The sequence below is a fragment of the Argopecten irradians genome, chromosome 12 (genome assembly GCF_041381155.1).
Source record: "Argopecten irradians isolate NY chromosome 12, Ai_NY, whole genome shotgun sequence".
NCBI classification, from domain to species: Eukaryota; Metazoa; Mollusca; class Bivalvia; order Pectinida; family Pectinidae; genus Argopecten; species Argopecten irradians.
Window position 1 is genome coordinate 34,771,863 of NC_091145.1, and position 24,766 is coordinate 34,796,628.

At 37.0% G+C, this 24,766-nt stretch overlaps 1 non-coding gene across 1 annotated transcript; it reads left to right on the forward strand.

Annotated features, from left to right (window-relative positions):
• The first annotated feature begins 24,482 nt into the window (after nt 1-24,482).
• On the forward strand, nt 24,483-24,556 carry Trnan-guu (transfer RNA asparagine (anticodon GUU)). The gene has a single exon. It is a non-coding gene; the product is annotated as a tRNA-Asn (tRNA).
• The last annotated feature ends 210 nt before the right edge of the window (nt 24,557-24,766 follow it).

The window sequence follows — 24,766 nt, forward strand, 5'->3', positions numbered from 1 at the left end:
AGTTGTTGGTCGTGGTTGAGTCATTATCTCCTTGTAGATATGTTGGAGTGTTGGTCGTGGTTGAGTACTTATCTCCTTGTAGATATGTTGGAGTTGTTGGTCGTGGTTGAGTCATTATCTCCTTGTAGATATGTTGGAGTTGTTGGTCGTGGTTGAGTCATTATCTCCTTGTAGATATGTTGGAGATGTTGGTCGTGGTTGAGTCATTATCTCCTTGTAGATATGTTGGAGATGTTGGTCGTGGTTGAGTACTTATCTCCTTGTAGATATGTTGGAGATGTTGGTCGTGGTTGAGTCCTAATTCTATCTCCTTGTAGATATGTTGGAGTTGTTGGTCGTGGTTGAGTCCTATCTCCTTGTAGATATGTTGGAGTGTTGGTCGTGGTTGAGTTTATCTCCTTGTAGATATGTTGGAGATGTTGGTCGTGGTTGAGTACTTATCTCCTTGTAGATATGTTGGAGTTGTTGGTCGTGGTTGAGTCATTATCTCCTTGTAGATATGTTGGAGTTGTTGGTCGTGGTTGAGTACTTATCTCCTTGTAGTAATGTTAGAGATGTTGGTCGTGGTTGAGTCCTAATCACCTTGTAGATATGTTGGAGATGTTGGTCGTGGTTGAGTCCTAATCACCTTGTAGATTTGTTGGAGATGTTGGTCTTGTTTAAGTCCTGATCTCTTTGTAGATATGTTGGAGGCGAAGGTCGTGGTTGAGTTTAATTTCCTTGTAGATATGTTTGAAATGTTGGTCGTGGTTGAGTCCTATTCTCCTTGTAGATATGTTGGATGCCTGACGTATGATGTATGCCATAGCTATATGATACGTTTTATACTGGAAACTTAGAAGCCATCATACCTATCTATCTTTTTACTATATTACACAACTTTAATGACATTTGATATAGTTGATATCTATAATACAGTAGGACAGCATTAACAGTGGCATGATTCGAAGGCCATTCCACTCACACAGGCAAACGCATTACAAAACATCTTTTTATGGAACAGTACAACGTGAGCAGCGACATTTCTTGTCAAGGTTGTTCCAATCACATGCTGCCGTGTGTGATTTCAATGTAATTAACACCGTGTAGTATATCACTGAGAGTATTTATTTCGGTGCAAAAATTGCATTCCCGACTTGGCAACTCACTATTTCTGTTAAAGTGCATGCGTATTTAAAGTGGGTTTTTTTTTATAAAAGAATATTTTTAAAAAAATGTTCTGAACAGACAATATATAAAATATGTTCAATCATAAGGCAGAGTGTTAAGGATTCAGGCTCCTCGCGACATTGAGGAAAGGAGTGACGCGTAACAGCTCATAGGGGCGGTATTTGCTTAGTTTGTGATAAATCCCGAAAAATACTTTAACATCATGTTATGTATGCAATAAAAGGAAGTAAAAAACCTGATCGAAAGTTGGGTGATTTCTATTACATATGACCATTATAAAGTATTATAGCGGAGTTTAATGGTAAAGGTAGTTCTATAAAGACTACCCAGGATCATGGGCAGCATGTGCTCACTGTGAGACTAACAAAGAAAGACATGTCCCTAACACACATATTCTCGTTATTAACTCCAGGTGTGACCTGTATCCACCTATGTCCCAGTTGTCTTACGTAACCACAGCATTTCTGTAAACTACGTTGTCCTCGGAGTGGAGTGGCGGTATGTCTAAGCTACTAGATGGTAAGGGTCGCGTGAGTGATATCTGTCGTCCTGAGACAACTATAGGAGCTTGAACAATACAGAACATGTGTATCGTAATGTTTGATCGTACTATCAGCATGACACAGCCTGATTATGAACAAAATTTATACTTAACAATATGTGCTTTGCATCTAGAGTAGTTATTTTTTTTAAGTTCGGATACGGAGATTAACAAATAAGTTCTCAGAGACTGTATTGAAAATATTGAAGTCTGAAGATACCAAGAAAACACAGCTCATTTCTCAAACAGGAAGTGATATTTTTGCATGCGTTACGATTTGCAGTAATGTTCTTACTAATCCGATATCGCGTGCAGTTGAACTTGGTAACACGTGTTACGTGAATGCGTAGTTACCTTAACGAACTTATCAAACGGAAGTACTGAATGCTTGGCCTCCCATTCATGAAATTTGTCCTCAATATGAAATGATGGATGACAGGATCACCTTTTTCTGACGTACCTCGCTCTGTTGGCGGAATTAAGCGTGACCTCGTGACCTTGAATCGTCTTGTCATCAGCCTGTGAATTAATAACGTTTTTCACCTGAAACTGGGGACAGTTGTAACGCTATGTAACTGCACGTAAATCTTGTGATAGATTTTCATCCGTCCTGGAAGCTTCATTTTTCAGAATAAAAATAAAAACACATGGAGAAGTTAAAAGATGTCATTATGCTTCTTTCACCGCATGGTAAATACAAGATGATTTCATGCATAAATTCTGTAAGTTCTGAAACTTTTCTCATTTAACTCCATTGGCAATTCACGGTTTCAATACAGTGTAGTTTAAAATCAGGACCAGGTCATATCTCTCCAAACTGAAATAAAACTAAACTTAAATGTTACAAAAACCATTGAATCCGTAAAAAACATTCGTTCATCGCAATGCTCAATTAAATTAATTATTTTCCTTACGCAATAATGGTATCATCATATCCATCAGGATTTAAAAGACAGATTTTCGAAGAAAAATTAAAACCGGGAAAACATCATCACAGCGTTTGACATCGCCGAGTCATCGAGTTGACAAGCGATGACAGCCGCATCCTAGACACGATTTAAGACTTGCGTGGGCTGTATATTGTGGTGTTGATATTAAATGTCAAACGAACTGATGCTTTGTGTATAAGCTTCATTTCATTTAGAATTAATCTTCAATTGCCTATATTTATTACATAATTTACATAAATATAAACCACTTCTAACAGTAGTAGGAATTTTTATTTCCAATTAACATTTCACATCAAGTATATTTAGATATGTTTTCCTTTAAATTTGGTAAGGCCATCATAATAAAAATCAAATTATGTGATCTATTTGGATAAGTTTTTGAATGGTAGAGTGGAGGAAACGTCACATATATGTACAGTTTTACCAATACACGGTGACCTGTTTCCTCTGCAATATTATTGACGCAAAGTAATTAATAATGATAAATATCCTCTTTGTGTATAAACCCGCCCATCGTTATGGCCTGGTATGGATGATATGTAGTTTAATGAACCACCATGCGTTCCGGAAGACCAACCGGCGTCATGCAATAGAAGGACCGCCTTGCTGATCAAGGTATTTCAACTTCCAGTTAAAGATTCAGATTCAGATTTGTGTATGTGCGTACAACCATAGCTACAGTAGACCCTGAAATACCATCTTTAGCTTATGAGATGCTATATTTATATAATTTGACATTTTAAAAGCAAATAAAACCACTTACCATTTATAAGTAAAAAATGTTTTAAGCTTGGCTAGTACATAGATCATGAATCTATATCACTGAAGATCACTAATACTTGAACGCATACTATGCATTTCTCCAATACCGCAAACATTTAAATGTGCATTGTTCCTAAAGACAGATTCAGAGAAGTTGAAAAGTATATCTTCAGATTAAAAGTTTTAATCTATTCATTTATTGATATCAATAAGTTATTTCAGGGACATCAATTGCAATTAAAAACATGATATTTTAATTTGTATTTAACAAATGCCCACCAACGAACGCGCACAAATGCACCGGATGTGGACCAATGTATATTTAGTTCAGATGCATGTAAGCCGTGTTTTTGAGGTTGCACGGTTTGAATGGTTGAGTATCTGTTTATAACTTTTAACGACGTTAGTAATAAAATAAACAGGATGTTTCTGACTCAATCTTGTCTACCTTTGAATAGTTGTATCATTTCCGCTTTATAAACAGATGGGTAGAAAAGAACATGGATATCAAGTGTTTGATATATGGTATAGACATAGGTACAGTATGACATACATGCTTAGTATTGGGGTTTGCTTTCACAGGAAGCTGGTCCTATACGTGTCAGTCCAGAAAAAAACACAATACATTTAAAAATATATTATAAAAAATATTTGATTCCAAATGGCGAGTAGAAATAAAAGGAAAATAACAACATAGACGGAATTCCGCTTAGAAGTATATTCATATACCTATACACGTCGCTTGTTGACTACAGCGGAAGTGTTTCGCCCATATTTAAATCCTTAAATGGAGACAGGAAAGCTATTTATAAGTCAACATGACCAACGTCCTGTTTCTATCTTGTCGTTCATCCTTATATGTTCATGTTCACAAATGTAGTGTCTTATAGAGACTTATATTTGGCAGAGAGTCAATACGGGAAGTGACTGTGAGACATGTTATTATTTCATTGATGATATAGTTCCATTAGCTTTATGACATTGCACAGACATGTATCTAACATCTACGTTTTCCTGGAACCAATCAAATGCTATATTAGTCCGTAAGAACCCGGAAGAAATAAAGCAACTAAGAACATATGTTGATATGTATCATACAGGAAATGAAATACGATAATATTAATTAAGTATTCCATTCAGATATATCTATTGTCGGTATCAGTATCAGACTAGTGTTTGGTTGATATCTATTGTCGGTATCAGTATCAGACTAGTGTTTGGTTAATATCTATTGTCGGTATGTGTATTAGCTAGTGTTTGGTTGATATCTATTGTCGGTATCAGTATCAGACTAGTGTTTGGTTGATATCTATTGTCGGTATCAGTATCAGACTAGTGTTTGGTTGATATCTATTGTCGGTATCAGTATCAGACTAGTGTTTGGTTGATATCTATTGTCGGTATCAGTATCAGACTAGTGTTTTGGTTGATATCTATTGTCGGTATCAGTATCAGACTAGTGTTTGGTTGATATCTATTGTCGGTATCAGTATCAGACTAGTGTTTGGTTGATATCTATTGTCGGTATCAGTATCAGACTAGTGTTTGGTTGATATCTATTGTCGGTATCAGTATCAGACTAGTGTTTGGTTGATATCTATTGTCGGTATCAGTATCAGACTAGTGTTTGGTTGATATCTATTGTCGGTATCAGTATCAGACTAGTGTTTGGTTGATATCTATTGTCGGTATCAGTATCAGACTAGTGTTTGGTTGATATCTATTGTCGGTATCAGTATCAGACTAGTGTTTGGTTGATATCTATTGTCGGTATCAGTATCAGACTAGTGTTTGGTGATATCTATTGTCGGTATCAGTATCAGACTAGTGTTTGGTTGGTTGATATCTATTGTCGGTATCAGTATAGACTAGTGTTTGGTTGATATCTATTGTCGGTATCAGTATCAGACTAGTGTTTGGTTGATATCTATTGTCGGTATCAGTATCAGACTAGTGTTTGGTTGATATCTATTGTCGGTATCAGTATCAGACTAGTGTTTGGTTGATATCTATTGTCGGTATCAATATCAGACTAGTGTTTGGTTGATATCTATTGTCGGTATCAGTATCAGACTAGTGTTTGGTTGATATCTATTGTCGGTATCAGTATCAGACTAGTGTTTTGGTTGATATCTATTGTCGGTATCAGTATCAGACTAGTGTTTGGTTGATATCTATTGTCGGTATCGTATCAGACTAGTGTTTGGTTGATATCTATTGTCGGTATCAGACTAGTGTTTGGTTGATATCTATTGTCGGGTATCAGACTAGTGTTTGGTTGATATCTATTGTCGGTATCAGTATCAGACTAGTGTTTGGTTGATATCTATTGTCGGTATCAGTATCAGACTAGTGTTTGGTTGATATCTATTGTCGGTATCAGTATCAGACTAGTGTTTGGTTGATATCTATTGTCGGTATCAGTATCAGACTAGTGTTTGGTTGATATCTATTGTCGGTATCAGTATCAGACTAGTGTTTGGTTGATATATTGTCGTATCATATCAGACAGTATTGGTTGATATCGGTATCAGTATCAGACTAGTGTTTGGTTGATATCTATTGTCGGTATCATATCAGACTAGTGTTTGGTTGATATCTATTGTCGGTATCAGTATCAGACTAGTGTTTGGTTGATATCTATTGTCGGTATCAGTATCAGACTAGTGTTTGGTTGATATCTATTGTCGGTATCAGTATCAGACTAGTGTTTGGTTGATATCTATTGTCGGTATCAGTATCAGACTAGTGTTTGGTTGATATCTATGTGTATCGGTATCATTTTGTTATATCATTCGGTACTATCAGACTAGTGTTTGTTGATATCTATTGTCGGTATCAATAGACTAGTGTTTGGTTGATATCTATTGTCGGTATCAGTATCAGACTAGTGTTTGGTTGATATCTATTGTCGGTATCAGTATCAGACTAGTGTTTGGTTGATATCTATTGTCGGTATCAGTATCAGACTAGTGTTTGGTTGATATCTATTGTCGGTATCATATCAGACTAGTGTTTGGTTGATATCTATTGTCGGTATCAGTATCAGACTAGTGTTTGGTTGATATCTATTGTCGGTATCAGTATCAGACTAGTGTTTGGTTGATATCTATTGTCGGTATCAGTATCAGACTAGTGTTTGGTTGATATCTATTGTCGGTATCAGTATCAGACTAGTGTTTGGTTGATATCTATTGTCGGTATCAGTATCAGACTAGTGTTTGGTTGATATCTATTGTCGGTATCAATCAGACTAGTGTTTGGTTGATATCTATTGTCGGTATCAGTATCAGACTAGTGTTTGGTTGATATCTATTGTCGGTATCAGTATCAGACTAGTGTTTGGTTGATATCTATTGTCGGTATCAGTATCAGACTAGTGTTTGGTTGATATCTATTGTCGGTATCATATCAGACTAGTGTTTGGTTGATATCTATTGTCGGTATCAGTATCAGACTAGTGTTTGGTTGATATCTATTGTCGGTATCAAGTATCAGACTAGTGTTTGGTTGATATCTATTGTCGGTATCAGTATCAGACTAGTGTTTGGTTGATATCTATTGTCGGTATCAGTATCAGACTAGTGTTTGGTTGATATCTATTGTCGGTATCAGTATCAGACTAGTGTTTGGTTGATATCTATTGTCGGTATCAGTATCAGACTAGTGTTTGGTTGATATCTATTGTCGGTATCAGTATCAGACTAGTGTTTGGTTGATATCTATTGTCGGTATCAGTATCAGACTAGTGTTTGGTTGATATCTATTGTCGGTATCAATATCAGACTAGTGTTTGGTTGATATCTATTGTCGGTATCAGTATCAGACTAGTGTTTGGTTGATATCTATTGTCGGTATCAGTATCAGACTAGTGTTTGGTTGATATCTATTGTCGGTATCAATATCAGACTAGTGTTTGGTTGATATCTATTGTCGGTATCAATATCAGACTAGTGTTTGGTTGATATCTATTGTCGGTATCAGTATCAGACTAGTGTTTGGTTGATATCTATTGTCGGTATCAGTATCAGACTAGTGTTTGGTTGATATCTATTGTCGGTATCAGTATCAGACTAGTGTTTGGTTGATATCTATATATTGTCGGTATCAGTATCAGACTAGTGTTTGGTTGATATCTATTGTCGGTATCAGTATCAGACTAGTGTTTGGTTGATATTCTATTGTCGGTATCAGTATCAGACTAGTGTTTGGTTGATATCTATTGTCGGTATCAGACTAGTGTTTGGTTGATATAATCTATTGTCGGTATCAGTATCAGACTAGTGTTTGGTTGATATCTATTGTCGGTATCAAGTATCAGACTAGTGTTTGGTTGATATCTATTGTCGGTATCAGTATCAGACTAGTGTTTGGTTGATATCTATTGTCGGTATCAGTATCAGACTAGTGTTTGGTTGATATCTATTGTCGGTATCTATGTCGGTATCAGACTAGTGTTTGGTTGATATCTATTGTCGGTATCAATATCAGACTAGTGTTTGGTTGATATCTATTGTCGGTATCATATCAGACTAGTGTTTGGTTGATATCTATTGTCGGTATCACTATCAGTTATCAGACTAGTGTTTGGTTGATATCTATTGTCGGTATATCAGTATCAGACTAGTGTTTGGTTGATATCTATTGTCGGTATCAGACTAGTGTTTGTTAATATTATGTCGGTATCAGACTAGTGTTTGGTTGATATCTATTGTCGGTATCAGTATCAGACTAGTGTTTGGTTGATATCTATTGTCGGTATCAGTATCAGACTAGTGTTTGGTTGATATCTATTGTCGGTATCAATATCAGACTAGTGTTTGGTTGATATCTATTGTCGGTATCAGTATCAGACTAGTGTTTGGTTGATATCTATTGTCGGTATCAGTATCAGACTAGTGTTTGGTTGATATCTATTGTCGGTATCAGTATCAGACTAGTGTTTGGTTGATATCTATTGTCGGTATCAGTATCAGACTAGTGTTTGGTTGATATCTATTGTCGGTATCAGTATCAGACTAGTGTTTGGTTGATATCTATTGTCGGTATCAATATCAGACTAGTGTTTGGTTGATATCTATTGTCGGTATCATATCAGACTAGTGTTTGGTTGATATCTATTGTCGGTATCAGTATCAGACTAGTGTTTGGTTGATATCTATTGTCGGTATCAGTATCAGACTAGTGTTTGGTTGATATCTATTTCGGTATCATATCATATAGTGTTTGGTTGATATCTATTGTCGGTATCAGTATCAGACAAGTGTTTGGTTGATATCTATTGTCGGTATCAGTATCAGACTAGTGTTTGGTTGATATCTATTGTCGGTATCAGTATCAGACTAGTGTTTGGTTGATATCTATTGTCGGTATCAGTATCAGACTAGTGTTTGGTTGATATCTATTGTCGGTATCAGTATCAGACTAGTGTTTGGTTGATATCTATTGTCGGTATCAGTATCAGACTAGTTTTGGTTGATATCTATTGTTCGGTATCAGACTTAGTGTTTGGTTGATATCTATTGTCGGTATCAGTATCAGACTAGTGTTTGGTTGATATCTATTGTCGGTATCAGTATCAGACTAGTGTTTGGTTGATATCTATTGTCGGTATCATATCAACTAGTGTTTGGTTGATATCTATTGTCGGTATCAGTATCAGACTAGTGTTTGGTTGATATCTATTGTCGGTATCAGTATCAGACTAGTGTTTGGTTGATATCTATTGTCGGTATCAGTATCAGACTAGTGTTTGGTTGATATCTATTGTCGGTATCAGTATCAGACTAGTGTTTGGTTGATATCTATTGTCGGTATCATATCAGACTAGTGTTTGGTTGATATCTATTGTCGGTATCAGTATCAGACTAGTGTTTGGTTGATATCTATTGTCGGTATCAGTATCAGACTAGTGTTTGGTTGATATCTATTGTCGGTATCAGTATCAGACTAGTGTTTGGTTGATATCTATTGTCGGTATCAGTATCAGACTAGTGTTTGGTTGATATCTATTGTCGGTATCAGTATCAGGACTAGTGTTTGGTTGATATCTATTGTCGGTATCAGTATCAGACTAGTGTTTGGTTGATATCTATTGTCGGTATCAGTATCAGACTAGTGTTTGGTTGATATCTATTGTCGGTATCAGTATCAGACTAGTGTTTGGTTGATATCTATTGTCGGTATCAGTATCAGACTAGTGTTTGGTTGATATCTATTGTCGGTATCAGTATCAGACTAGTGTTTGGTTGATATCTATTGTCGGTATCAGTATCAGACTAGTGTTTGGTTGATATCTATTGTCGGTATCAGTATCAGACTAGTGTTTGGTTGATATCTATTGTCGGTATCAGTATCAGACTAGTGTTTGGTTGATATCTATTGTCGGTATCAGTATCAGACTAGTGTTTGGTTGTTGATATCTATTGTCGGTAGTGTTTGTTGATATCTATTGTCGGTCAGTATCAGACTAGTGTTTGGTTGATATCTATTGTCGGTATCAGTATCAGACTAGTGTTTGGTTGATATCTATTGTCGGTATCAGACTAGTGTTTGGTTGATATCTATTGTCGGTATCAAGTATCGGACTAGTGTTTGGTTGTGATATCTATTGTCGGTATCAGTATCAGACTAGTGTTTGGTTGATATCTATTGTCGGTATCAGTATCAGACTAGTGTTTGGTTGATATCTATGTCGGTATCAGTATCAGACTAGTGTTTGGTTGATATCTATTGTCGGTATCAGTATCAGACTAGTGTTTGGTTGATATCTATTGTCGGTATCAGTATCAGACTAGTGTTTGGTTGATATCTATTGTCGGTATCAGTATCAGACTAGTGTTTGGTTGATATCTATTGTCGGTATCAGTATCAGACTAGTGTTTGGTTGATATCTATTGTCGGTATCAGTATCAGACTAGTGTTTGGTTGATATCTATTGTCGGTATCAGTATCAGACTAGTGTTTGGTTGATATCTATTGTCGGTATCATATCAGACTAGTGTTTGGTTGATATCTATTGTCGGTATCAGTATCAGACTAGTGTTTGGTTGATATCTATTGTCGGTATCAGTATCAGACTAGTGTTTGGTTGATATCTATTGTCGGTATCATATCAGACTAGTGTTTGGTTGATATCTATTGTCGGTATCATATCAGACTAGTGTTTGGTTGATATCTATTGTCGGTATCAGTATCAGACTAGTGTTTGGTTGATATCTATTGTCGGTATCAATATCAGACTAGTGTTTGGTTGATATCTATTGTCGGTATCAGTATCAGACTAGTGTTTGGTTGATATCTATTGTCGGTATCAGTATCAGACTAGTGTTTGGTTGATATCTATTGTCGGTATCAGTATCAGACTAGTGTTTGTTGATATCTATTGTCGGTATCATATCAGACTAGTGTTTGGTTGATATCTATTGTCGGTATCAGTATCAGACTAGTGTTTGGTTGATATCTATTGTCGGTATCAGTATCAGACTAGTGTTTGGTTGATATCTATTGTCGGTATCAGTATCAGACTAGTGTTTGGTTGATATCTATTGTCGGTATCAGTATCAGACTAGTGTTTGGTTGATATCTATTGTCGGTATCAGTATTCAGACTAGTGTTTGGTTGATATCTATTGTCGGTATCGGTATCAGACTAGTGTTTGGTTGATATCTATTGTCGGTATCAGTATCAGACTAGTGTTTGGTTGATATCTATTGTCGGTATCAGTATCAGACTAGTGTTTGGTTGATATCTATTGTCGGTATCGGTATCAGACTAGTGTTTGGTTGATATCTATTGTCGGTATCAGTATCAGACTAGTGTTTGGTTGATATCTATTGTCGGTATCAATATCAGACTAGTGTTTGGTTGATATCTATTGTCGGTATCGTATCAGACTAGTGTTTGGTTGATATCTATTGTCGGTATCAGTATCAGACTAGTGTTTGGTTGATATCTATTGTCGTATCAGTATCATGTTTGGTTGATATCTATGTCGGTACATATCAGACTAGTGTTTGGTTGATATCTATTGTCGGTATCAGTATCAGACTAGTGTTTGGTTGATATCTATTGTCGGTATCAGTATCAGACTAGTGTTTGGTTGATATCTATTGTCGGTATCAGTATCAGACTAGTGTTTGGTTGATATCTATTGTCGGTATCGTATCAGACTAGTGTTTGGTTGATATCTATTGTCGGTATCGGTATCAGACTAGTGTTTGGTTGATATCTATTGTCGGTATCAATATCAGACTAGTGTTTGGTTGATATCTATTGTCGGTATCAAGTATCAGACTAGTGTTTGGTTGATATCTATTGTCGGTATCAGTATCAGACTAGTGTTTGGTTGATATCTATTGTCGGTATCAGTATCAGACTAGTGTTTGGTTGATATCTATTGTCGGTATCATATCAGACTAGTGTTTGGTTGATATCTATTGTCGGTATCATATAGACTAGTGTTTGGTTGATATCTATTGTCGGTATCAGTATCAGACTAGTGTTTGGTTGATATCTATTGTCGGTATCAGTATCAGACTAGTGTTTGGTTGATATCTATTGTCGGTATCAGTATCAGACTAGTGTTTGGTTGATATCTATTGTCGGTATCAGTATCAGACTAGTGTTTGGTTGATATCTATTGTCGGTATCAGTATCAGACTAGTGTTTGGTTGATATCTATTGTCGGTATCAGTATCAGACTAGTGTTTGGTTGATATCTATTGTCGGTATCAGTATCAGACTAGTGTTTGGTTGATATCTATTGTCGGTATCAGTATCAGACTAGTGTTTGGTTGATATCTATTGTCGGTATCAGTATCAGACTAGTGTTTGGTTGATATCTATTGTCGGTATCAGATATGTTGATTTATCGTCTATAGTGTTTGGTTGATATCTATTGTCGGTATCAGTATAGACTAGTGTTTGGTTGATATCTATTGTCGGTATCATATCAGACTAGTGTTTGGTTGATATCTATTGTCGGTATCAGTATCAGACTAGTGTTTGGTTGATATCTATTGTCGGTATCAGTATCAGACTAGTGTTTGGTTGATATCTATTGTCGTATCAGTATCAGATTAGTGTTTGGTTGATATCTATTGTTGGTATCAGTATCAGACTAGTGTTTGGTTGATATCTATTGTCGGTATCATATAGACTAGTGTTTGGTTGATATCTATTGTCGGTATCAGTATCAGACTAGTGTTTGGTTGATATCTATTGTCGGTATCAGTATCAGACTAGTGTTTGGTTGATATCTATTGTCGGTATCAATATCAGACTAGTGTTTGGTTGATATCTATTGTCGGTATCAGTATCAGACTAGTGTTTGGTTAATATCTATTGTCGGTATGTGTATTAGCTAGTGTTTGGTTGATATCTATTGTCGGTATCAGTATCAGACTAGTGTTTGGTTGATATCTATTGTCGGTATCAGTATCAGACTAGTGTTTGGTTGATATCTATTGTCGGTATCAGTATCAGACTAGTGTTTGGTTGATATCTATTGTCGGTATCAGTATCAGACTAGTGTTTGGTTGATATCTATTGTCGGTATCAGTATCAGACTAGTGTTTGGTTGATATCTATTGTCGGTATCAGTATCAGACTAGTGTTTGGTTGATATCTATTGTCGGTATCAGTATCAGACTAGTGTTTGGTTGATATCTATTGCCGGTATCAGTATCAGACTAGTGTTTGGTTGATATCTATTGTCGGTATCAGTATCAGACTAGTGTTTGGTTGATATCTATTGTCGGTATCAGTATCAGACTAGTGTTTGGTTGAAATCTATTGTCGGTATCAGACTAGTGTTTGGTTGATATCTATTGTCGGTATCAATATTAGGGTAGTGTTTGGTTGATATCTATTGTCGGTATCGGTATCAGACTAGTGTTTGGTTGATATCTATTGTCTGCATCAGTATCAGACTAGTGTTTGGTTGATATCTATTGTCGGTATCAATATTAGACTAGTGTTTGGTTGATATCTATTGTCTGCATCAGTATCAGACCAATGTTTGATTGATGGTACCAATGTAGATAAGCTAAAGAATTTCTAACGGTGTTGTTATTGCTTGTATTGACACATTGGTATGTTTCTCCCGTGCCACGACCCCGAAACAGGCAAACCTGTCAACTGGTCTCGTCATCAAATAATTATTTCCCAATTAACAGGTCAGTTGCTTCTGTTTCAACTTGTGATATGATCTTACTCTCCTGCCTTGTTATTGTATAAAGTTTAGCGTCATCACATGCTTGTAATTTTCACTTGACGGAGACAAGAAATACTTTGTTAATATCTCAGAATAAAAGACCTGGGTATTAACAAAGCGATGCCATCAGTTCTATTGTTCCTCGTATGGTAGGATCGTGGACCTTGACTTCTATTTTTATATCTGAGGTATTATACGGGCCAACAGTCGTACATACACGTGTTATTGTCACAATTACATAACGGAGGAGTCAGAAGTTCAAACCTATATAGACATCCAGTGAGAAATGAGGATTCTGGCATGTACAGAGGTGGAATGGCATCAGAACGGCAAGTCACATCATTCAAAAACAGCAGGCTGTAATACAATTAACTGAATGGAAATAATAAAACACCAACGGAGCAGAATTAGAGAGGGGTAACATAAAGAAAACAGAATGGCTAACTGGTGGAGGGGGGAGGAATTAAATAAATAAAGAAGAATGGCATAATCGGAGGGGTGACATAAACAAAGAAGAATGGCATAACCGGAGAGGTGACATAAACAAAGTAGAATGGCATAACAGGAAGGGTGACATAAACAAAGAAGAATGGCATAACCGGAGGGGTGACATAAACAAAGTAGAATGGCAAAACCGGAAGGGTGACATAAACAAAGAAGAATGGCATAACCGGAGGGGTGACATAAACAAAGTAGAATGGCAAAACCGGAAGGGTGACATAAACAAAGTAGAATGGATAACGAGGGTGACTAAAAAATGACGAGGGACATAAAAAGAGATGGCATAACCGGAGGGGTGACATAAACAAAGTAGAATGGCAAAACCGGAAGGGTGCATAAACATAAACAAAGTAGAATGGCATAACCGGAGGGGTGACATAATCACAAAAAAATGGCATAACCGGAGGGGTGACATAAACAAAAAGAATGGCATAATAACCGGAAGGGGTGACATAAACAAAGTAGAATGGCAAAACGGAGGAAAGACATAAACAAAGTAGAATGGCATAACCGGAGGGGTGACATAAACAAAGTAGAATGGCACTAACGGAGGAATGGCATCAACAAAACAGAATGGCTAACCGGAGGGGTGACATAAACAAAGTAGAATGGCAAACGGAAGGGTGACATCAACAAAAAGAAATGGCATAACCGGAGGGGTGACATAAACAAAGTAGAATGGCAAAACCGGAGGGTGCATAAACAAAGAAGAATGGCTTAACGAGGGGTGACATAAACAAAGTAGAATGGCAAAACCGGAAGGGTGACATAAACAAAGTAGAATGGCATAACCGGAGGGGTGACATAAACAAAGTAGAATGGCAAAACGAAGGGTGACATAAACAAAGTAGAATGGCATAACCGGAGGGGTGACATAAACAAAGTAGAATGGCACTAACGGAGGAATGGCATCAACAAAACAGAATGGCATGATCGAAGGGATGACATAAAATTAGAATATAAAATGTCAATATAGAAACATCTTTTGTAAGCAGTTAAAATATAATGTATGATTGTGGTATAACAGTGACTTATTTTAATTATAACAAGGACATAGTCATTCAGATCCCCCGCCAATGGAGATATCAAAGCTGAAGTAAGTTTGATTGTGGAGACTTATGTGTATGAAAAAAACAGGAAAAAGGAAGTTGAGCTAAAGAAAGATGGAGTATAATTCAAGTAGAGCGGGGCTGCAATTGTTGAATCAGGTATACAGCCTTGACATTTATATTAGACTATATACACAAAGATGGGTGGAGTTTTGCAAAGTAACATTAACCATTTACCATGATATTTTCAGCAATGTTTCTATGGTTTCAGAAAAAAGCACAAAAAGTGAAAACCTAAAAATAGCAAAAGGCACTACTAGACCATAAGAACAATGTGTCTATGAAGTTTCATAGAAATATCTCTGCTGGTTTTAGAGTTGTGCTCCGGAAACGATTCTTACACAAAAATCTGCCATTTTCAGCAATGTTTCCATGGTTACGGAAAAAGTGCAAAAATTGAAAACCTAAAAATAGCAAAAGGCACTACTAGACCATAAGAACAATGTGTCTATGAAGTTTCATAGAAATATCTCTGCTGGTTTTAGAGTTGTGCTCCGGAAACGATTCTTACACAAAAATCTGCCATTTTCAGCAATGTTTCCATGGTCACAGAAAAAAGTACAAAAAGTGAAAACCTTAAAATAGCAAAAGGCACTACTAGACCATAAGACTAATGTGCCTATGAAGTTTCATGGAAATATCTCTGCTGGTTTTAGAGTTGTGCTCCGGAAACGATTCTTACACAAAAATCTGCCATTTTCAGCAATGTTTCCATGGTTACAGAAAAAAGTACAAAAAGTGAAAACCTTAAAATAGCAAAAGGCACTACTAGACCATAAGATCAATGTGTGTATGAAGTTTCGTGGAAATATCTCTACTGGTTTTAGAGTTATGCTCCGGAAACAATTCGTACGGACGGAAGGACGGACGGACGGACGGACGGAACCCATTTGTATATCCCCCGCCAACTTCGTTGGGCGGGGGATAACAAAATGTGAAATACGTTGTTCTAACTCTTACTACTGTATGGTCTAAATCCGTCACCAAATAAGTGAGGTAATCACAAGAGGTAAAACCCACCTTAAAACATATCTGTCTCAACAGTTTTATTACATAAGGTGAAAAGATCAACATAGACTTTTAAGAAGAACCACGCCCACAAGCAAGTCCGAATCTTACTACGACAAGGCAAACAACTACGGGGAAAACAGAAACATACCAATATCAGTTGGTGATCAGTGAAGGCAATTAATATATGGGAGATGAAAACATAGCAAAGTAATGCCCTGGAGGGACACAATTATACCAGTAACACAGGCCGAAGGAGAATAAACCGTCGCTGATACCATAATTGGTAGGAATTGTCAGATAAGGGTGATAATTTGTATAGATGTTTTACTGGCCTCAGGCTACCAATTAACCTAGTTCGGACATAGGCCAGTCAAAACAATGACCAGTCGCAGTCTCGTGACTTAGTGCTTTGTTTTGACGGAGTATCTAATAAAATACACAGCTGACCTCTACCATTACACTGATCCAATCATATACTTCAACAAGCAGGAAGTGACGCGGCGAATCTCAGTAGATCGTTATATTAACGGCTATAAAAACGCCTCTATCTCAAACAGTTCCGGTCATAATAAGGTGTAAAGCATGGTTACTGTTAAGATGAACTACAATCGCTTTCTGTACGTCGCCAATGCATCATCTATCTTCTAAGAGAAAACTAAAATAACGACAATCTGCCTGAGAGAAAGATACACGGTTTAATGCTGCGAATCGAGACTGAAAGTTTGCAAATGTAACATTTTTCTTAACAGTTTCTGACAGTTGCCCCCTATATTAGCCCGACAGTCTTACAGTAGACTAAGACTAGTACCCTGACGGTTGCCCCCTACAGTAGCCCGACAGTCTTCCAGTTGATGAAGACTAGTACCATGACAGTTGTCCCCTACAGTAGCCCGACAGTCTTACAGTAGATTAAGGCTAGTACCCTGACAGTTGTCCCCTACAGTAGCCCGACAGTCTTACAGTAGACTAAGACTAGTACCCTGACAGTTGTCCCCTACAGTAGCCCGACAGTCTTACAGTAGACTAAGACTAGTACCCTGACGGTTGCCCCCTACAGTAGCCCGACAGTCTTACAGTTGATGAAGACTAGTACCATGACAGTTGTCCCCTACAGTAGCCCGACAGTCTTACAGTAGACTAAGACTAGTACCCTGACAGTTGTCCCCTACAGTAGCCCGACAGTCTTACAGTGGTCTAAGACTAGTACCCTAACAGTTGTCCCCTACAATAGCCCGACAGTCTTACAGTGGTCTAAGACTAGTACCCTGACAGTTGTCCCCTACAGTAGCCGACAGTCTTACAGTGGTCTAAGACTAGTACCCTGACAGTTGTCCTCCACAGTAGCCGACAGTCTTACAGTGGTCTAAGACTAGAACCCTGACAGTTGTCCCCTACAGTAGCCCGACAGTCTTACAGTAGACTAAGACTAGTACCCTGACAGTTGTCCCTACAGTAGCCCGACAGTCTTACAGTAGACTAAGACTAGTACCCTGACAGTTGTCCCCTACGGTAGCCCGACAGTCTTACAGTTGATGAAGACTAGTACCCCGACAGTTGTCCCCTACAGTAGCTCGACAGTCTTACAGTGGTCTAAGACTAGTACCCTGACAGTTGCCCCCTACAGTAGCCCGACAGTCTTGCAGTTGATGAAGACTAGTACCCTGACAGTTGTCCCCCACAGTAGCCGACAGTCTTACAGTGGTCTAAGACTAGTACCCTGACAGTTGTCCCCTACAGTAGCCCGACAGTCTTACAGTGGTCTAAGACTAGTACCCTGACAGTTGTCCCTACAGTAGCCCGACAGTCTTACAGTAGACTAAGACTAGTACCCTGACAGTTGTTCCCTACAGTAGCCCGACAGTCTTACAGTTGATGAAGACTAGTACCCTGACAGTTGTCCCCTACAGTAGCTCGACAGTTTTACAGTGGTCTAAGACTAGTACCCTGACAGTTGTCCCCCACAGTAGCCGACAGTCTTACAGTGGTCTAAGACTAGTACCCAGACAGTTGTCCCCACAGTAGCCCGACAATCTTACAGTAGACTAAGACTAGTACCCTGGCCGTTGCCCCCTACAGTAGCCCGACAGTCTTACAGTTGATGAAGACTAGTACCATGACAGTTGTCTCCCACAGTAGCCGACAGTCTTACAGTGGTCTAAGGACTAGTACCCTGACAGTTGTCCCCCACAGTAGCCGACAGTCTTACAGTGGTCTAAGACTAGTACCCTGACAGTTGTCCCCCACAGTAGCCGACAGTCTTACAGTGGTCTAAGACTAGTACCCTGACAGTTGTCCCCCACAGTAGCCGACAGTCTTACAGTGGTCTAAGACTAGTACCCTGACAGTTGTCCCCCACAGTAGCCGACAGTCTTACAGTAGACTAAGACTAGTACCCTGACAGTTGTCCCCCACAGTAGCCCGACAGTCTTACAGTAGACTAAGACTAGTACCCTGACAGTTGTCCCCCACAGTAGCCGACAGTCTTACAGTAGACTAAGACTAGTACCCTGACAGTTGTCCCCCACAGTAGCCGACAGTCTTACAGTAGACTAAGACTAGTACCCTGACAGTTGTCCCCACAGTAGCCGACAGTCTTACAGTAGACTAAGACTAGTACCCTGACAGTTGTCCCCCACAGTAGCCCGACAGTCTTACAGTAGACTAAGACAAGTACCCTGACAGTTGTCCCTACATTAGCCCGACAGTCTTACAGTAGACTAAGACTAGCACCATAACAGTTTTTGTAGTCCTGTAGTCTTACACGTATTCTAGCAATGCATCATTGTGTTGATGCATTAAATGTCAACAAATGCCAACGATGTATACGTGAGAGTGATGCTTGCTAGGTTTATTGTATAGCACAGAACTGATAATAGATATTATACATAAATACAAATTCCACAAAGACTAGTCATGCTCATCACTCTGGAATGGAACGGAAACATTTACCTTAAAGTACAGTCTCTAGACCATTTTGCTGTTATATGAGTACGTTCATTACACTGACCTTTTGTTTGCTGTGGCTGTTTGTTTTTATATATTTATTTACCATTGTTTGCTGTCATGTCATATGTACCTGAAATTGAAAATTTATTGCGACTGGAAGCTATTAGCATTTACATAGAATACAATGGAATTCGGATGATTTAACACGGGATAATATTGTCACTGAATGTGGGGCCGTATGGGAATAAAAACAATAACGACTCTATTATATTATGTTGTAAATAATTATGTGTCTTCGTACAACCATGGACTATGGACTTTTTTACTTAATCATTATATTTGGAGATTATATTTACATCTTTTATGGGTTGGATTATGATAAATGCTTTTATTTTACGCTCAATTAACGATAAGAACAACACACCAGCCGAGGAAGAAGAGTCATTTATCTATGCAGATGGGAACAAAATATGACATATGTCCATAGTCTGAAGAGGAAAACATTCACTGGTCCAACCCGCTATGAAACTTCTCTATCTAGAAAGATGGTCACTCTCAAAATATCTGAAAATTATTATAGATCTAAAATATATCATATAGAAATGTTTACATCTTTGTCTTATTCGGCCACGGCGACCGTATTTAACAGTTTTATCCTGTCTATAACCATAACAGGGATGTGAATATAAGAATGATAACATGTTATTAATTACCTTCATACTACCGTATACGCAGTTAAAATAAAGACAATTCGTTAAAACTTTAATTTCTTGATTTGGAAGATTTGGAAACTGAATGAAAGTTGTATAAACCAGGACAAATCTACTTTTACAACATAAGAATATGTGGTAAAATACTTCCTAAGGCCGACATAAGAATATGTGGTAAAATACTTCCTAAGACCGACATAAGAATATGTGGAAAATACTTCCTAAGACCGACATAAGAATATGTGGAAAATACTTCCTAGACCGACATAAGAATATGTGGTAAAATACTTCCTAAGGCCGACATAAGAATATGTGGTAAAATACTTCCTAAGACCGACATAAGAATATGTGGTAAAATACTTCCTAAGGCCGACATAAGAATATGTGGTAAAATACTTCCTAAGGCCGACATAAGAATATGTGGTAAAATACTTCCTAAGACCGACATAAGAATATGTGGTAAAATACTTCCTAAGGCCGACATAAGAATATGTGGTAAAATACTTCCTAAGGCCGACATAAGAATATGTGGTAAAATACTTCCTAAGACCGACATAAGAATATGTGGGAAGGTACTCCTAAGGCTGACATAAGAATATGTGGTAAAGTATTCCCAATCATGGAGGTTATTATATATTTTTTCAAACTTCACAATTTTAAAATCCAAACTAAGTTTTGTTTATTTGATAATTAGAATATCAAGAACCCATTCTTATCTCGAGATAACTAAAATTTAGATGTTTTCATGCATTTTGTTTTTGTTATTGTTGTTTTAGGGAGGGAATGTATACAGATATTATTATATTGATAAAAATGCAAAAATGTTATGAGATTTATGCCTTTGAATATATTTCTGAATTAAATGTCCTTTAATTGTTTACCTTTCCAATTACCTGATCAATCAAATATCCTCAATTGGTTTTTACACAGTCTCACGTTTAACACAGACAGGTGTAGGAGATAGATGTCCTAATATCTAGGTCTGTGCACTCTAGCACTATATCATACATTTCTACGCAGCAAAGTATTTTCATGTAGACCATGGAACGCATTCCTGTCCTTTAGAATTTATTGTAAATTTAAAGGTACTTGATGGTTATAGGGCAGCTTTTATTACGTATAGGCTCATTTAACCGCATACATTATCGATAAAAATCAATGATCGACAGTTTGATTAAGAAAAACATACAATAGGTGTTTTCTTTTTTATTTGTTATACAAAATACGCTTGACCGGGTCGTTTTTGTCTGTTTTCACTTAATTTGAATATTAATTAAGAAAGTCATATTAAGAAGTCTAATTAGGCCGCCAGTGACGTCAGCAAACGCCGAATCAATCAATAACTCTTAACATTTAACTGGTTCTCGGGCCTGGGAAAGTGTTGAGGACAACAATACCACATTCCTTTGTATATACAATGTTTATTGTTGTACGTCTTACACAGTTAACAGTCGTAACCGCGCACCTTGAAGTCGTTGCTAGGGATGAGGTACAGACGCTGTGGTCATGGTGACACAGAGCAACCATGTTGACTAATATCTAGACTTAAACAAAGTCGTTTTCAGATTCTTTATTGACAGTTTAGCGATCTTTGTAATCCTATTGTTAATAATTATAAAAACGATAAATACTTAATAGTTACATGAATTGTTTTTTTTATCAAATTAATTGTTCTTAAGATTTTTCAAAATGCCTTTTACACTTCAAGTATTAAACATTCCATCATTTAATTATGAAAATTAAAGTAAACCTCTGGATTAAAAATATCAAATGAACTCGACAGTACCTAGGCAAGTGTCTTAGAGTGTTACAGCAGGGCATAACGTTAAAATGAAAGGTGATCAAAATTTAAAAATTACGGACTCCTGCAAAAGAAAACAAGACAATATAGATATAGAAAGGCAGAATCAGATACATTGTAATAACATACTATAGAATGTCTAGGCGAGACATCTCGACAAATCACAATACCAGTAAAGGATTGTTGGTCTATAATCATTGACATTAAATATAGCGATGCACTGAGAGCTATATACCCGTCCGACAGGAAAGCTCTTTGTGTACTAAGAAATCCATCTAATCCTAATTTACATTGTACAGTGTATGTATTCAAAAAGGGCAAATGGGTCAGAGATGTAACAAAACATATTCAAATATGTCCACACGATTGAGCACATAATCCAATATCTTATTGTAGGACTAGAAGGGATAATTGTACACTATCTTTGACCAAGCCTTTATCGATTCATGTAATGTGTTTTCCGGCAAGTTACTTAAAATCGGATTGCAAATAAATGAGAGTTTGAGGTCTAGATGGTCTTTTTGACCTCCATTCCCGGGATGTTTCGATTTTAGTGCAGAAAGGCAAGGAACGTGTAACGTAATGCCTCAAAGGTTTACACAATGTCATTTCAGTAAACGAAATGGTGAACAAGCGATACAACAAACATACAAAAACATTAAACTGTACATATATCATGTGGCGAGAGATGTGTTTTTCTCATCAACTTTTGTCTTAAACAAGGAAATAACGATAATTTGCATTGTAACATATGTTTTGTATAGGGGAAATCCCTAAAAGATTGCTCAGACGAAAGCGTTGAATAACATTAGTTACAGAGAATGTGATGGCCTGGTGCTTGTACACTTAGACAAGCGATTCATTAGGTTATTATTTATATATACACAGAGACTGAGATGATTAACTATGATTTGATACGGTATGTATGTTTTGTCCGGTTGGAATTTTAGTCAAGTGTCTGTTTTGACATTTGATTATGTTCCGTAAAACTGAACTTTTTTGACGTGGACATGTGCTTCAACCGATTATTCAGACCTAAGGATGCACCATTACTATTTAAAAAAGCGTAACTGTGATACACTTAGCCTGTAAACAAACGGGTACCACTCGTAAACATGCATTAAACATGCAGTTTAGACTGATAAGGGCGATATTAAGTAGACTACAATCTAGGACATCAACATCTATATATATAATACTGGTGATAGACAGATGACCGTGTTTACGAGATATATATTTACATTGATGACCTCTGAAAGTGTTACAAGTAAAACCTATTGGTGAGAACCAGGAAAAGGCAGTCAGGATGGTTTATGTGACAGGTATAATGTCCGACATTCTCACATACCTAGCGGTCCTCCTATATATAACTCCTGATACAGGTGTGAATACGGACATGATATACCACATACAGGTTACAACTACCTTATAGCTTCCTTCATCTTTAGGTATAAGCCATTACATACCAAACCAAAGCCTGTCCTCGCCTCGGACACCAATGTTTAGATAACATCCTATTGAGTTCCCCTTCCTTAATGATGTATATTCACCATCCTAGCACAATGGTATATATAAAAAACTTACTCCAGGATGTAAGTTGACATAGATGTGACCCTGATTTACCTTTAGGTGGCCTATGTATACCTAAATTTGACCTAGATTTATGGACTAAGATATACTTAAATTATATCTAAATATAAATTACCTTATTTTGACCTAGATGTTCCAAAATTTTATCTAGATTTACATATATGTACCAAATAAATCAATTGACCTAGATTTCGCTAAATCTGACCTAGATATACCTAAGCTTTGACCTAGATTTATTGAATGGACATACATATACCTAAATAGACAGGTTTTATGTTGACATAGTTTTACCTCTAAATTTGACCTTGACATATCTAATTTCTACCTAGATTTACTGACATAGATATGCTTTAAGTTGACCTAGATATACCTAAATTTGACCAAAATTTAATTTAATTTTCTTAAATTTGATCTAGATTTAGATTTGAATGACGAAAAAAAAAATATATGAAAATGAAAGCGCCTGTACTTCGGGAATGCATGGTTCTTTTCTGCTCACAAGTGTATATGCGTTGTCAGTTACTTTCGTAAGTTCATGCAATGAGCAAGTCCACTTAAAATGTGTCGTAAGCTTGTAGATTACTTCTTTGGTCAGTTTAACAAGAGTAATTTGATCAAGGGTGGGACCAGGTGTATATGAATTAATTAAAATACGTTACTATATGCTATTTTTGTGGCTTACGTGTTACAAACACCTTTTGCGTTTGACGGTCAAACAAAGATCGATATTAATGCATTTATAAAATCGAATACAGTGATTATTCGATGCAATATCAAAATAATATGATCCACATTAGATTGGGCGTTTTCTTCCGTAACAGGCAGTGTTCACGAATCTTGCCAATATTTCCACACACATTTACAAGTGTTAAGTTATGTCAGTTCGACTGCACCAGAATTGTGATATATGGACTAACGAAATATGACTAGATTTGATTATTTTATGAAGCTAATGATATGATATTGATATTGTTGCTGTAGTTTCTAGTACAAAAATCAGAATATATTTAACTATATATGTTATGAAACCTGTCTCATAAACATGATATATAACAAAATGCCAATTATGTCAGCATAACAATCGTTTATGATCCTGTTCATATCACTAATGTCGTTATAAAACGACGCTTTGTGTGAGCGATAAGATGTTAGTCGTTCCTTGGCACAGCTATACCGTCTCCGTGGCGCAATCGGTTAGCGCGTTCGGCTGTTAACCGAAAGGTTGGTGGTTCAAGCCCACCCGGGGACGTCATTAATTTTGTTGAAATGTTTAAAGTAGGTTAATGTTTTTATTGCTTGTTAATTAATCAGGAATAGGGCAGGAGTTTATATTTGATGATTGTGTTATCTTAAAAGATATACATATATATATCTCATGTTGTTTTATCAATCTTAACCTTTTATAAAAAGTAAATATATTGCACATGCAATCGAGAAATTGAAATATGCGATCAACTCG